The 16,137-nt window shown below is 39.0% G+C and overlaps 1 protein-coding gene across 8 annotated transcripts in view; it reads right to left on the minus strand.

Moving 5' to 3' along the window:
* The window catches only part of ADD1 (adducin 1), a 107,378-nt gene extending 91,624 nt beyond the window's left edge, over window positions 1-15,754 (minus strand). For 2 of the 8 annotated variants that reach the window (XM_069070752.1, XM_069070757.1), the window contains exon 1: window positions 15,503-15,752. The gene's annotated coding sequence lies outside the window, so the exon portion shown is untranslated. Of the gene's footprint in view, window positions 1-15,353; window positions 15,375-15,502 lie in introns of those variants that run through there. The other 6 variants (XM_069070750.1, XM_069070758.1, XM_069070751.1 and 3 more) reach the window with 6 other exon arrangements.
* Between the last annotated feature and the right edge of the window lie 383 nt (window positions 15,755-16,137).

Below are 16,137 nucleotides of genomic sequence, written 5' to 3' on the forward strand. Positions count from 1 at the left end.
TTCTCCTCCAATACATTCTAATACTATAATCTGTTCTGTCATTCCCCAATCGATGGGCATTCTTTTAAGGTTTCAGGTATTTGTTGTTACAAAAAGAGCTACTATATCGGGGCAGCCAGGTAGCATAGAGAGTATCGGCCCCAGTGTCGGGATGACCTGGGATCGAATCTGGACTCAGATACTTAGCACCCACCTAGAAACACCTGGCCATGTAACCTTGAGTAAGTTACTTAACCCTAATTGCTTAGGGGTGGCCAGGTGGCTCAGTGAGTAAGAGCACCTGCCCTAGTGTCAGGATGACCTGGGGACCAAATCTGGGCTCAGACACTTAGCACCACACCCAGAAATAACTGGCCATGTAACCTTGAGCAAGTTACTTAACCCCAATTGCTTAAAAAAAAAAAAAAGAGCTACTATACCACTCCAACATTTGTCGCCTTTACAAATTTGCTAAGTATAAAGCAGAACCTCATTTTAATTAATTCATTTCTCTATTTATAATTTGGAGAAATTTTCATATGTCCATTGATATATTGGATTTCTTTTTTAGAAAACAGGTCATAACCTTCAACTATTTATCAATTATCTTTGTCTTTGTATCCTCAATATTTGAGATAGTACCTGGCCACAAAAGGGTGCTTAATATATGCTTTTTGATTCCATTGCAAGAGACATTTCAATCTAGAGGAACAGACTATTGAAATGACTGGGATATAAAAAGACAAGAGATATTAATAAAACATGCCTTTAAAAAGAGAGGATCCAAAAATAAAGTGAAATTAAATTTGAACAATTAGAGTTATCAAAAAGTGAAATGAGCTGCCTTGAATCTCTTCAAGTGAAGGCTAGATGACTACTTATCAAGTATGTTGTATTGCAGATTCCAGTTCAAGTGTGGGTTTGACTAGGCAGATGGCTGCTAAGGTCTTTTCCAACTCAGATTATGTCTGTATTCTCTAAAACCTGAATTTGCTACTTCAGAAACATAGTAAGACTTAATAAATTTTGGGAGTAAAGAAATTTTAAAGAAGTAACATATACCCAAGAAGAAAAAGTATATACTTAATGATAACTACAAACGATTATTGTTTTCTTTTAATAAAATAATTGTTTAACCTTAGCAAATATGGTCTTTGCTTCTACTTCCTTCTAGAAATACAAGTCTAAAAGTCAACAAAAGTGGAAACTGAATTCTAGAGGACATGCATCTTTTGTCATGTTGCATCAGGAACATCTTAAATAACTACAAAAAACTGAATTCTATATTACCCCAAGTATATGTAATCCTCTTTTTAAAAAAGTTACCTTTATTAATAAAACCAAAAATTCAGGTGACAGTTTTATTATATTTGGAACTGTAACAATAGAAAAAAAAATAAATTTCTCAACAGACCCAGACTATAGTTTCAACTAAGGTCATTATTTTCCTAAGCATAAATTCTTCTTTCACCTATAAAAGAATACACTCTTTTATCTAGAAGATTTTATAAATTGGTACAAAGAACAAAAAAAATTATTTGTGTGAGAGAAAGATTGGTGAGAAAAAGAAGCATACTATATTAGAAAAAAATTCATTCACTCAATTCACTCCTAAACACTAATCCTACATCATGAACTGTGTCTGTGAGACATCTCCAAATGGATCTGGACACTGACAACCTTGGTGTTTACCCTAGATTCCTCATTTACCCTATATGGCTAATTAGTTAACAAACAAATCTTTTCATTTCTATCTTCATAACATTTCTCCCATACAAGCCATTTCCTCCTCTCACAAAGCCACCACTCTATTTCAGGCTCTCATCATCTCTTGCTAGGGTTATTAAAAGAGCTTTCAAATTAGTCTCCTTGCCTCAAGCCTCTCCTCATTCCAATCTCAATTTCCATATTAGTCCTAAAATCATTTTCCTGAAGCATTTGTCTGTCCGTGTCACTCCTTACCCTAATTACTCAATGAACTCCAATGGGTCTCTATCATCTCTAGGATCAAACATAAACTCTACTCTGTGTGGCATTTCAAGTTTTCACAACTTGGCTCCATTCTACTTTTTCAGGCTTCTTTCACATTATTCCCTTCCATATACTCCATGATTCAGCCATACCAGCCCTTTTGCTGTCCCTCATACAGGACAACCCATATCCATGTCTTGGCAACGGCTATCCCAATTGCCTGGAATGCTCTCCATCACTTCATTCTCTTTGAATTCTTGGTTTTCCTCAAGACTCAGTTCAAGTGCCATTTTATGTATGCGGTCTTTCCAGTTTCTTCCAGCTGCCTTCCCTGTCCCAGTTGCTTCATAGCAGCTTTTTCCATATTTGTATATACTTATATATATGTACAGGTTTCTTCTCCATTAGAATGTCCCTTGAGAGCAAGAACTTTTTTTGCTTGTTTTCTTTCTCTGGCATCTAGAAGTGTCTGGAGCATAGTAGGTACTTAATAAAGTTTAGTTGATTGATGGGTTGATTCTCAAATTATAAAGACATTAGGTTTTTGTATATCTGGTCCACATAACTCAGCCTTCTTTCATCCATTAATCCTGAACCACATTTTCCTCATTGCCCACCTATGTCCTGAAGTCACTAGGTATTAAGACACATGTTCACTTAACTCAGAAGTTCTTACAAAGTTTTTTGCGGACTCTTTCTTCGTCATCTGCAACGGATACTGGTTTATAATTGTTTGGTCATTTTTCAGTCATGTCTCACTCTCCATGACTCCATTTGGGTTTTCTTGGCAATGATACTGGAGTGGTGTAATAAGAATGTAAATTTTAAAGATCTTCCCTGCCCCTAGGCTAATGTGCACCTGGAGCCTGGGGTGGGGGAGGCTTGTTTTTCAGTAGATATTTCTTGATTGGCCAGTGAGTCAATAAGGTTGTTACATTCTCTGAGCCAGGAGAAGGCTATATAAGCCCTGATGTGGAGCTTTGTTTTGGGGACTCACTTTGAGAAGTGTTCTGTGATTTGATCTGAATTCTGGGAAGCCGTTGTTGAGAGTCCCCCGGCTTTGAAAAACCCAGAATGTGGAAACCCAGATGTTGACTGGGTATGGATGTAATGGTTGGACACTTTGGAAATCTGTCTACTTGATGTTTCTGTCTTGATAATTATGCCTGTATACTTTGAGGTTCAGGGTGCTGACCTTTTCTCCTGAACAAGGTAAACAATATATGTCTGACTGATTAAAGTAAGCTTGTTAACCCATTTTGAGTTGCTTTCCTTTAACAAAGCAGATCCAAGAACCTGTGGTAGCTGCAAACCCTGAGGACGTGCTTGGGGTGCTTGCTGCTACAAGTGGTTTGCCATTTCCTTCTCCAGTTCTTTTTCTAGATGAGGAACTGAGGTAAACAGGGTTAAGTGACCTGCCCAGGGTCATGCAGCCAGTAAGGGTCTGAGGACAGATTTGAACTCAGGAAGATGAATCTTCTTGATTCCAGACTTGAAGTTGCTATTTTTGTGGGAGGTTTTTTTGCTGATGATCATCATAAGCACTTCCATGAAGCTTCTTGTGATCTTCAGTTACAAGATAAAATCAACTCCACTAAATTCTGTGACTGATTCACATCAAGGAAACCTGAACCATCCTTCCACTTAGCTACAATGTCTCTAAACCTTTTGGTTTCATTTATAGCAAGAATGTCATACTGATGTGGTTCAGTTCTTCCTGTAATAAGTTAATTTTTTGAATTGCAAAATGGTCAGACTTAAGAGAATCACCAGTTTGTGACAATTAAAAAGGTTTAAGGGACATAGTTTCTGGGTAATATAATCATTTTATTAATAAGGCCAGCATGTTATTAATGAAAGGATGGTCATTTGGCCATCTCTCTCTTAGACCAAAGATCATCAAGGTGGATGGGCTCAGGATTTACATATTCTTATGGAAGATTGGTAAAGAAAGAATATTACAACAAGGGGCTGAGAGTGATGTCATGTCACCCTTGGAAAGAGAAACTATCTCCATACCCAGACCACCTTCAGTCTTGGGTAACCTATTCAAAGAATTTATGCCCCACCCAAGCCTGAACAGAACACAATGGTTACTCCACCAGGGTTGGGTTTTGAATAAGAAATCTAGTCCAATCTCATTATAGGCAATGTCCTTCAAGAGATCGAATTTTTAAAAATCAGGACTTTGGAAAAAGAGAACTCTGGATCTCCCAAAATTATTGGTTATTAATAATCATTTCTCTCAAGTTAAAATGTTTAAAGATTGTATAAAAACTTTATGACTCTCTTTTGCCATTCTATCATCACTGCAGAGTAAAGCCACACCGGACTGAGGCTATTTTGTAGTTTTATTTGTATAATATGGGACACTGTGGGCAAGTAATTTATCAATAAACAACCAACCTATGAGTGAAGTACTTTTCCTTACCTAAACAGGTTGGTTTTCAGATAGCCAACCTAGTATCTCACTTGGACTATGCCTGAAGTCTTTTAAGTTAGATAGAACTGTCAAAACTTGTCCTCCACTGACCCTGTCTTGAATAGTCCTAGGTCATCTCTGCTCTATAATAAGACACTAAAGTAGTACTTAAAGAGTTATATTCTGATGTGATTATACTTCACAAGATGTAGTAATAGCAATGGATCAATATGTGTCATACTATGAAACATAAAAATAATTTAAGTGAACTTTTCTAAGTATAAAGGCCAACGTAAACGTAATATAGGTAAAGTAAAATAGCAAGTAATCCAAGAACCCCAAAGAATAGCAGCACCTCCCCAAACAATTCTGCTTTTAGCCCAGCCCCTGAAGCCATCATACAGAGAAGCAACTATCTTAAAGAGATAAGGCAGGGCAACTACCTCTGCAGGTGCCATAGCCCCGCCTCCTCAGTAGCCATAACTACTGAGAATCCGGTAACAAAATTATCGCCATTAATGTCCTTGGCACCATCAAATGAATGTGGTTTTATCCATGAAAACAGAAAAAAAAAAGATGCATTACCATCTGACTTGCCACTATACCTCATTTCTCTCCAGCCAGACTTTCTCTACTATGCCTCTGGGGCCTTTTCCTCTTGAATGGATGGCTTTTCTCAGAACCTCCACTTAGGGAAGGCTGATCAGGTTAGCCATTTTTCACTCCTCTCCAAGCTGCACTCAGGATACAATCATACTTCAGGATACCTGCACTCAGGACACCATAACTAGCAGAGGCTCTAGGTTCAAATTCTAGTCTTAAAAGTGTTAGTTTGAGAAAGTCATTTAACCCTTTGGGACCTCAATTAACCCAGATATAAAATATGCAGGTTTAATAAGATGATCTCTCAAAAAAAAAAATAAGATGATCTCTCAAGTTCCTTAGAACACTAAACCAATGGGTTTAGGAATATGATTTCTAAAACTGACCATAATTGAGATTAATTAATAACCTTGAATCTCTAAATACTTGAAACACTTAACTCTTGAGAAAATTTCACAAGTTTTTTTATTATTATTATTATATCCACAAGCAGTAGATATACTACATCCATTCACTTTCTCTATTTTCACAATATAGTCTGTGATGAAAATACGCCAAACTGTGAGTCAGTAATACAATAGTCTGTTAATGTGAGTGACTTAGTTACTACCATGGAAGAAAAGCCAAATATTTTAAAACAAGTTAAAATATTTTAAAACAAGTAATACCTATCATCCAGGAGATAAGCCCCTGTAACACCAAAGGATGAAACTGTACATCTGTAAATGTCAACTTACCCAAGAAAAAGAAAACATTTGCATTTCTAAATTTACCAAGTTAGCAGGTTACTATCAAATTGCTTCTGATTTTCTTTCATAATAAAAAGATATAAGATAAAAAATTGTATAACAGTACTAAAGAGTCCTAATGACAAGTAGGCAGTTAAGTATTATAGTGTATAGAGTCTGGTCTTGGTAGGCAGGAAGACCCAAGACAGAAATCTGCCTCAGACATTAATTGTGTGGGCCTCAGGTTCCGCATCTATAAAAGGAGAATAATAGAATTTTCCTCATTGGGCTATTAAGAGGACCAAATGAATTAACATGAAAAGTGCTTTGTAAACCTTAAAGCATGATGTAAATCCTATTCATTAATCAGTCAGTTGACAACCTTTTATTAAGCACTTACTAACTTACTATGTGCTAGGTACTATGCTAAGGGGGGAGGGGATACACAAAAAGTCAAAAGATACTCTCTGCTCTCAAAGAGTTATGACCTAATGGGAAAGACAGTATAAAAACAACTTTATACAAACAAGATGTGTACACACACACACACATACACACACACACAGACCCATATATTCAAGATAAGTTGGAGACAATCAACAAAGGAGAAGGTACTAGCATTAAAGGGATCGTTATTATTATAATTAAAATTAAATGTAAAAAGATTATAAATTATAAACAATTATTCCTCTCAAACTACTTTAAGAATCTATCCAAAAGTTTTGGATATCATTCTTTCACTCAGTCATGTTCAACTCTTCATGGATGATGTGGATGACAGCACTCCAAAGTTGTCCTTGGGGTTTTATTGGCAAAGATACTGGAAGGGTTTGCCATTTCCTTCTCCCGTGGATTAAGGCAAATAGAGTTTAAGTGACTTGACATGGGTCAAACAGCAAGTAAGTGTCTGAGGCCTGATATGAATTCAGGTTAGCCTGATCCCAGGCCCAGTGCTCTATCCACTAAGCCATCTAGTTGCCTAGATTTAGTTTAATTAAGTACCTAGAACTTAAGAATCTAAAACAAAGACTTGATGGTTATAAACTAAATCGATGTAATCAATCTTTAACAAGGAACTGGCCACTGAGAGTCTAGTCCTCAAAGCATGTACTGGGGGCTCTGCCCAATTCCTATCCATATGGGGGATTTTTTGAGTCTTCTTCTGGAAGTTCATGATAACATATAATGGAGGGGCCCTGCCCTAGTTTCAGAGAATGCACAGGCATTTTGTGACTGTTTCCTATCCAGTGAAGATTTTCTTTGTAATGAAGAAAAGCCTTTTAACTACCTACTGGGTCAGAATTGAGTGTACACCAAAGTATTCAATGGAGAAACTCAAAGCCTCTTTTTCTTGGTGATGACTAAGGCAAGGTAAATTGTCAGTTGAGGAGAAACATAGCACCAGAAGGGATATAGACAAAATAAACTGTATAAGGCTTGAGCCTATAGCAGGAAAAAGAATCCTACTATCCCTGAAGGGAACCCCTAGAACTTTGGATATAGGAGGAAGAGATAACCAGTTATACCCTGGGGCCCTACCTGCTTGTGCCCATCAGAATTTATATACTAAGTCCAGAGTCTTACTACAAATCCATAAGTATTTATTTTGGATAAATACCCATGCGCTAGGGACTAAAGATAAAAAGACAAATATCAAACAGTCCCAGCCTTCATTTTATCTTGGGAATATCCATACATATAGAGTAAATATAAGGTAATTTGTTGGGGAAGTTGGACAGGAAAGCACAAGCAGATGTAAGAATAGGAAAGGCCTTAGATAAAAAGGCAACATTTAGCTGAGCTTTGAGGTTGTTTTTCTAATCATATCCATTTTTATTAACAGACCAATAAACAAATAATCATGGTAGAAACCTTAAGCTCATTCTTCTAATAAGTTTGTTGATCTGGTCTTTCCTATTTCCAGCATCTTACCTTCCACAAAAATGCATAGTCTTCTTCATTCCAATTTGAAAAGCCAGAGGAAGCTGTTCTCAGTTTTGTAGTGCCCGCCAATAGTAAAGTCAGTCAAATTTCACTTTTGAACATCTGTGTATATTTCTTATGGTACTCTTTAGCTCTTTCATAGATAACCTTCCTCTATCTTTGGAAACTTTTTTAATAGTCACTTTCTTCATTCAAGGGTTTGGCCTTCTGTTCTAAAAAGCCCTTTCACCATTTCAGAATGGATTCTCCAAAAGATGGCAGATTCTTCTTTTTTTCATAGCTCCCATGATAAAACCTGAAAAGTGGCTAAATAAAGCTTTGAAAGAAGCTAGAGAGCACAAGAATTGAGGATGGAGTGGATTCCAGACATAAGGGACTGCTCGTTCAAAGGCACAGAGATCAGAAAGAGACTGTCTTCTATGTTGGCCAATTTAGCAAGACCTCTAAGGAAATTAAAAGTATTGTGTAATAGGTTAAGAAAGGAGACTAGGGCTTCTGATTGGTGGAAAGTCATAATCTGTAGGCCATCCCAGAACTCCCACACTGTTTTTTAGCCATTTTCCTGGAAGGCTACATCAAAGTCCCATCATCCCCTTTCCACCTCTAGATCTTGGAACAAAAATCAAATCAAGACTTCAATTTCTAGAAAGGATTTTCAATCAATTGCCCTATGACTCCAATTACCATTTGATCAGTTTCCAGACCAGATGATCCACCTTTGTCTACCACATACCTAGCAAACAGGAAGTTCTTAATGTTTGTTTCATTCATTCATCCAAAGGTAGTTTGGAACCAGATTATAAAGGGCTTTAAATGCCAAAAGACTTTGTATTTGATCCTATAAGCATTAAGGAGTCACTAGAATTACTGCACAGGGGACTAACATCCTTAGACCTGTGCTTTAGGGATATCAGTTGTGTGAATGACAGATTGGAGAGAGGAAAGGATAGCTGCAGAGAGATGTTTGAAATCTATTACAAATACCACTCCTAGGCCTGTATCCCAAAGAGATTCTTTTAAAAAAGGAAAAGGGCCTATAAATGCCAAAATATTTATAGCAGCTCTTTTTGTGGTGGCAAAGAGTTGGAAATTGAGGGGATACCCATTGACTGGGGAATGTTTGAAGGGTTTGGTCTTCTGTTCTAAAAAGACCTTTCACCTTTTCAGAAGATTCTTCTTTTTTCCATAGCTCCCATGATATAATCTGAAAAGTGGTTAAATGGAGCTTTGAAGGAAGCTAGAGATCACAAAAATTGAGGATAGAGTGGATTCCAGACATAAGAGACAGCTCGTTCAAAGGCACAGATATCAGAAAGAGAAGTTATGTTCTATGATTATGATGAAAGACTGTTGTGGTATAAGAAATCATGAGCAGAACAGACTTACTTGAACTGATGCAAAGTAAAATGCAAAGTACACAGTAACAACAATATTGTACAATGACCAACTATGAATGACTTTTAGCTATTTTCAGCAATACAAAGGCCTAATACAATTCTGAAGGATCTATGATGAAGAATGTGCTATCCACCTCCAGAGAAAGAACTGATGGAATATGAATACATATCAAAGCATACTGGTTTTTTAAACTTGATTTTTCTTGGGGTTTTTTTGGTCTGTTTTCTTTAGCAACATAACTAATATGGAAATGTTTTGCATGAATGCACATGTATAAACTTTATTAAATTGCTTGTCTTCTCAATGAGGGGCAGGGGAGAGAGGATGGGAGAAAGTATGGAACTCAAAGTTATAAAAAAAATTTTAATTGTTTTTACATGCAATTGGAAAAAACAAAATATTAAAATTTTTAAGTGTATTGCAAGAACCAAAGAGAAAGGCAGTGAGGGACTGAATTATCAATTATCAAAACAGACATTTATTAAGTACCTATTATGTGACAGGTTCTGTACTAAGAGATTAGGGGTGATGACAGTATGAGCAGAGAGAAGGAAATGGTTGTAAGAAATATTATGGGGGTAGAATCAACAAGACTTGACAAATGTTTATAAAATGGAATTGTGGAAGATTAGTAAGTTGAGAATCACAAAGGTTGTGAACCTTTGGATAAATAAAAACATGGTAGCACTATATCTGGGAGTTAAGAGAGTATGGATATAAAAGGTTCTCTTCTGAACTTAATGAGTTGGAGATGTCTTCAGGAAATTCAGATTGAAATGCCCCACAGATAATTGGCGATGCAGAACTAGAGCTCAGGGCTGTCATATACAGATCTGGGAATCATCAACATAGTGACTACTAAACCCATGGGAACTGATAAGCTCACCAAGTGAGAACGTAGAGAGAAGAGTCCAGGACAGAGTCTTAGGGTACATTCACAATTAAGAGGTAGAACACTGACGATAAATTTAGCAAAGGAGATTGAGGAGCAGTCAGACAAATAAGAGGATGCATAATCATCAGTCATTTCTTAATGGCTTAATTTCTTAAATGCTGGGGTTAAAAAAACAAAAGTAGAATCATTCCTGCCCTCAAGGAGTTATGTTTTAAAAGAGGAGACATATGTACATACAAGTATATATATAAAATATACAAAATGAAATTCGGGTAGTTTTCTTGAGTGAACTAGTTGCTAGGTTGGGGAAGGGTGAGAGAATTTGTAAAAAGCTCCATGCTGAAGGTGGCACTTAAGCTAAGTCTTGAAGTAAGTCAGGAATTCCAAAAGATGAGAAGGTAGTACATTTTAGGGATAGCTTACAGTCATGACAAAAGCACAGAGATGGGAGATAAAGCATCACGTGTATGGAAAAGTGAACCAACATGTGGACAATAGAGCACATGAAAGAAGTATAAGAATACTAGAAATGTACAAAGGAATAGATTGTAAAGAAATTTTAAGGTCAAACAAAGTTTAGGCTTGATTCTAGAGGTAAAAAGGAGAAGAAAGAGGTATCAGATAGAGAGACCAAATAGAAGAATACAGCAATAGTCTAGGTTAGAGTAATAAACTGGACTGGTGGCCATATATAGTAGAGGACATAAGCAAGAGATATGGAGGGTAAAGGAAGAAAATAAGCATTTATTAAATGCCAAGTACTAGGCAAAGTACTTCATAAATAGTCTCATTTGATTGTCATGGCTATTATTGTTGCCATTTTTTCTTTTTTTACAGTTGATGAAACCAAGACAGACAGAGGTTAAGTGACTTGTCCAGGATCACAAAGTTAGAAGTGATCAGAACTTCCTGATTTCAGGTTCAGCACTCCATTCACTGTGCTGCTCCCACTCTATCTGCCTCTAGAAAGAGAAACAAACTTTGGCAATTGGATGGATATGAGCAGTGAGGGAAAATACAGAGCTTAGGAAGGCACTGAGGTTGCAAACTTGGGTGTGTCCTTAGCACTAATAATAGGGAAGTTTGGAAATGTCCAAGAGACAATTCATGATACAGAACTTAAAAAGGGGAGAAAGAGTATGGCTGGACAAAGTGATTGGGAATCGTTTGTTAATGACAGTAATTGAACTTATGGAAGCTGACGAGGATCACCAAATGAGAGGGTATAGAAAAAAAAAAAAGAGAGACAAAAGGGCCCAGGCCAGAATGTTAGGCACAATCAGAATTAGTGAACATGATACAGATGATGAATCAGCAAAGGAGACTGAGGAGTGGTCAAACAGGTAGGAAGTGAACCAGAAGAGAATAGTACCAAGACAACCCAGTATTCAGGAGAAAACGGTAGTCAACAGTGTCAAATGCTGATCCGGAAGAAGGGTTAACTGAGGTAACTAAATTTGGAACTTAACAGATGGTAAATTTTTAAGAAAAGTTTCAGTTGAATAAAGAACTGGAAGACAAAATGTGAAATGACTGTGAACATCCTGCAAGTACTAAAGGTTCAGTAGGAGGACAGAGGTTGGACCCAGGGTTCCTTAGGTTCCATAAACAGGTTAGATGACAGTGCCAGGAGACTTCAGTGCTTTGAGGTAAGGCAGATGGTAAAGCCTTAAGAACTTCCATCTATTCAGATGCACTACATTTGTTGATTCTTGTCTCATCCAACATGTGCCAATCAGTCAATAAACATTTATTAAGTGCCTAATAAGGCATTATGCCATGCTCTGGGGATATAAATATGAAAAGGAAAGCCAGTTGCTGTCCTCAAGGAACTTAAGCTGTCCTCAAAAACAAGAGGAGTGGCATGATGAAGAAGTCCAAAGAAGTGCAGACCAGCTGAAAATGAAAAGACAGCTGGCCTGGGTGCCCTCCTTAAATGAAGGTTTTGGGAGCTCTCTGCTCTACCTTCCAATCAACATGATCCCAGGAGCAGAAGGTACTGATGAGATATGAGTACCAAGGCAGATGTGATCTTGCAGGATGATGAGGTTCCTGGGGTCATGATAGAGAAGTCTAAAAAAGGAGTACAGCCTGGTGGGAAATGTGACCAGTCAAGCAGTCAGGACAAAAGATTAAAGGAGAAAGGTAAGGGTGAAGGGCACCCCCAGGCGTGGCAGGTCTTCCTATCCACAGGCAATCCCTGGCTTCCTTGGATGATGGCTCAAGACCAAGCGTTCAGGCAAGCAGGGAAGAGTATGGGAGAAAGAAACCAACAAGTCTTTGATATTAAAGTTAGCTTGAACAAAGAAGAGCTAGGTGCTTTAAGACTTTCAAAACTGGCACATCTATATTAAATTGTGGCCAAAAACTACGCAGAACCTCCACAAAAAAAAAAAAAAAAAGAACCTCCACCAAAGTCTTACTCTTACAATCCTATCATAGAAGTGACCCAACCAAGAAAAGGCTCCAATACAGTCTAGTGACAAGACTAGTTAAGTTGAACAGCTTCACCACCAGGTTGGTCACAAGGCAATGAATTATTTTGTTCCATAGTAACTCTTAAAAATCACTAATAAATAGAGTTCTGTTGCTATCTATTTACCAACTAATAGGTAGAAGGATTCCTGGGCATAACCAGAACAGAGAAATAAATCACTGATGTTTGAAATGTTGAAGAAATTAAAAAGAAAATTAAAATTGAGGTCTTTGCGATCAAAACAATTTATTTGAAAACATAAGGGAAGCTAAATCCTCATTCTAATCCAACTATGATAATTACATTGTTGCCACACAACACTTTATGCTGAATATTTCCATTTTGCAAATATTTTTGGATAAAACATCCAAGAAAAATATCATCAAATCTATTCTCTGAACATCATGTTCTTATGAATAAAAGAAAATGCAAAGTATAGGAAACAACTGGCCTGGTAAGCTTCTAAAAAGAGTGAACAATACGTTACATTCAATAAAAATTCATTACAAAAATTTTTGAAACATATTCTGATAAAGCCAAACGAAAATAATATTATCTAGAAGGAGCTAGCTGAAAATATGCAATCATTCCAAGGAACATACGCAATACAATACCAATCAAAACAGTTTCTTTCATATCAGTTAACTCCAGATATGGAAAAGTATGAAACGGTCTACCTATATAATATTAATATTTAGAAAGGGAAAAACACTCTCTAGACTAGAAATCCTAGTCAGGCTCATTGTTCTGAAGCTTTAAGATTTAAACCAAAAGATGACACAAGTAGCAAACTAACTCCACAGTGGTATAACAAGTATGATATAACCACATCAAAGTCTTTCTAAAGCAGTTTTGACCGCCAAAACCATTCATATCCTTAGAAAACAAGTCTACAGTTTGGGTTTTCTCCACAGTATAAATGGTAACAGAAGACACCATGGTGTAATGGATAGAGTGTGGGGCTGAAGTCAGTTAGATCTGAGATCAAATTCTGACTGATGTTTATTAGCTATGTGACCCTGGGTGAATCATTTTATGTCTCTCAAAACAACTAGAAACTGCTCACAATATAGTTCCTGAGTTAACTTTAAGAAAGTGTATATTATCATGAAAACAATAAATACAAGAAAAACATTGTAAAGGGAAAACAATAAAACAAAACATAATGCTTTGTAACTATAGTTGCCAAGCTTGGACCAGAGTAAGAGTTCTGAAAAATGCATCTCCATTCCTGCACTGCAGGAGTGGAGGACAATGGGTATGGTACCGTGCATATGCTATAAGATATCTCAGTGAATTCCATTGAATTGTTTTTTTCTCTCTTTTTAAAATCATTGTTACAAGGGAAGGCTCCATGTCTCGGGGAGGGAATGGGACAAATTTGGAAATTAATGTGATATAAAAACAAAAGTCATCAATAAGAAACCTTAATTTAAAAATATATATATGCCAGCTGTCCTTCTAGCTAAGTATGTTTTTCCTTCTGTTTCACAAATTCATGTCAGTAAACCTTCAAACAACCCCTTCACCCTCCCCAAATGCTCTAATTTACTCAAAACAAAACTGTTATCAGCCATCATTATATATTTCCTAGGAATAACAATCAAATTTTGCCATTTTAAGGGTATTATATGAATCTTATGATGGCAATACCTGTAGCTACCCACTACCCTAAAAGCAGTTGTACCTATAGAATATTCTGTGGCCATGAATCTCCAAAGTGAAAAAAACAACAACATAATTTTTAACAATGACCTTCTGAAACATTTAAAAAACGAGGTTAATGAATGACTACCAATTGCAAGAATATTCAGGAAAGATCAAGTCTGACCCTTCTTTCTATCCTTAAAGCAGATATTAAATCTCCAGTGTGGCTTTTCCCCTTTTTTGCTGAGGTAATTTATTAACTTATTTATAAAAAACAAAAACAACCAAGCCTATGTATTTTGCACATATACACCTGTACTCTAAAAAAGAACTTATAGTTGATAGTACTCGAGTTCAGATGCTTTATTATATTAATAATATTAACGTGAACATTTTTATGTGTATACCAGATCTTCCACTTAACTCAAGAAAATCCCCACAGAACATGGCCTATCATTGATGGTGCTGCTTCACTAGTCAACAAAAAACCTGCACAATTCTAACACATAAAGAATTGCAAATCAACCATCTTTCCTAGCACTCTTTCCTTGGTAAAGGGGTTTATATTATTGTCACCCCGCACAATCTGAGCAGAATAATTATAGCTATCTACCCTCCATGCTGCTTTTAATACACCAAGCAAGGGAATGGAGATTGTGCACACTGAAAACCCGCAATGCCATTACACTAAAATATGCAATAGGGATTACCACCCAAATCTTCTGCACATACCGTTGGCTTCACTATCCTAAATGCCAGATTGATATTCATTCCTTCTCCCCGTCTGACAAGCCCCTATTTGAATTCTTTTTTATTTTAACCAACCACTGTCCCTCACATCCACTGAACGCTCACCCGAAGCCTTCCCTACCTTCACAATAGCAGGGTGCCCACTCCAGCTCCCCTTCGTTTGCCTGAAGCTTTAATCCCAGCACTCATTAATCCTGCTGTATTACCTGAACGCCTCTATTCCACCCCACTCCCACCCCCCCATCGTCTCATCCACAGCCTAGGCCACCCTGCCCCATCCCCGGTGCTTGGTGCCAGTCTGAGCTTCCCCACCCTAATTCAGCCCTCTTTAGATGATCCCTGAGCGCCCCCTTGCCTAGTCCCCTCCCCACAACCTGATGCCTTCCTCATCTCCCCCTCCTCTATCCCCCCGCCCCAGACTGCACTTCGTCAAAGCCTTCCGCACTTTACATCCCCCAGCCCGAACCCCCCTCTCATGGGGAGCTCCCTCCTCCCAACCAGAGGACCCTCCCCCCACAGCCCCTCTACCTAAAGACTGACCTCGCCACCTTCCCCTTTCCTTCAAGACTGTCGAGCCCCCCTCCCCACAACCACCCCCTCTCCCTACACGCCTCTTGACAGCCCCTTCCCCCGGCCCCCCAAGGAGTCTCCCTCCCCTCCTCCCTCCGCCTTCCCCCACTCCTGCTCACCTCCACAGGAGAATCTAAGGCCGCGCGGGGCTCGCTCGCGGGCTCCCTCCCCTTCGCACAAGGCGGCGGCGGCTGAGGCGGCGGCTGTGGCAACCGCAGCAGAGGCGGCGGAGGCGGCGGCAGCGGCAGCAGCAGCAGAAACTGCAACGCCCGGTTGTGCCTTACTCCGCTCTCCCTTGCTCCCCTCTCCCTCACCCTCTCTTCGCGTCCCGCCTCCCTCCAGCCGCGGCGGCGCAGCCTCAGCCACGGACGCACTCCCCCGCCCTCCGCCCTCTTCCTTTCCCCTCCCCGGCCCGGCCCCCCTCGGCTCCTCCCCTCACCACAGGGTGCGGCCTGCGGGGCCCGCAGCCCAACAATCCTCCGCTCCATTGGCCTGGCGTGCCGCCCAAGCCCATAGTCCATCTAAAGTGCTTTCGGATTGGTCAGAGACAAGAGTGGAGGGAGGGGCGGGCGGGGCGGGAGAAAGGCGGGGACTGGGAGGGGCAGGCTCGAGATAGGAGGGGGAAGAGGCGGGGCGGTAGGATCTCCGCCCCCTAGAAGATCCCTTCTCCCCTCTCCCACTCGTTCACCCTCCCGCCTGCTTCGTTAGCTGCTCCTGCAGCCTCTTCACCCCCGCCCGGGGGGGGGGGGGGGGG

This window comes from Petaurus breviceps, unplaced genomic scaffold (assembly GCF_028583685.1).
Source record: "Petaurus breviceps papuanus isolate PSGF00001 unplaced genomic scaffold, PetGlider_PUasm1.0 140, whole genome shotgun sequence".
In the NCBI taxonomy this organism is placed as follows: Eukaryota; Metazoa; Chordata; class Mammalia; order Diprotodontia; family Petauridae; genus Petaurus; species Petaurus breviceps.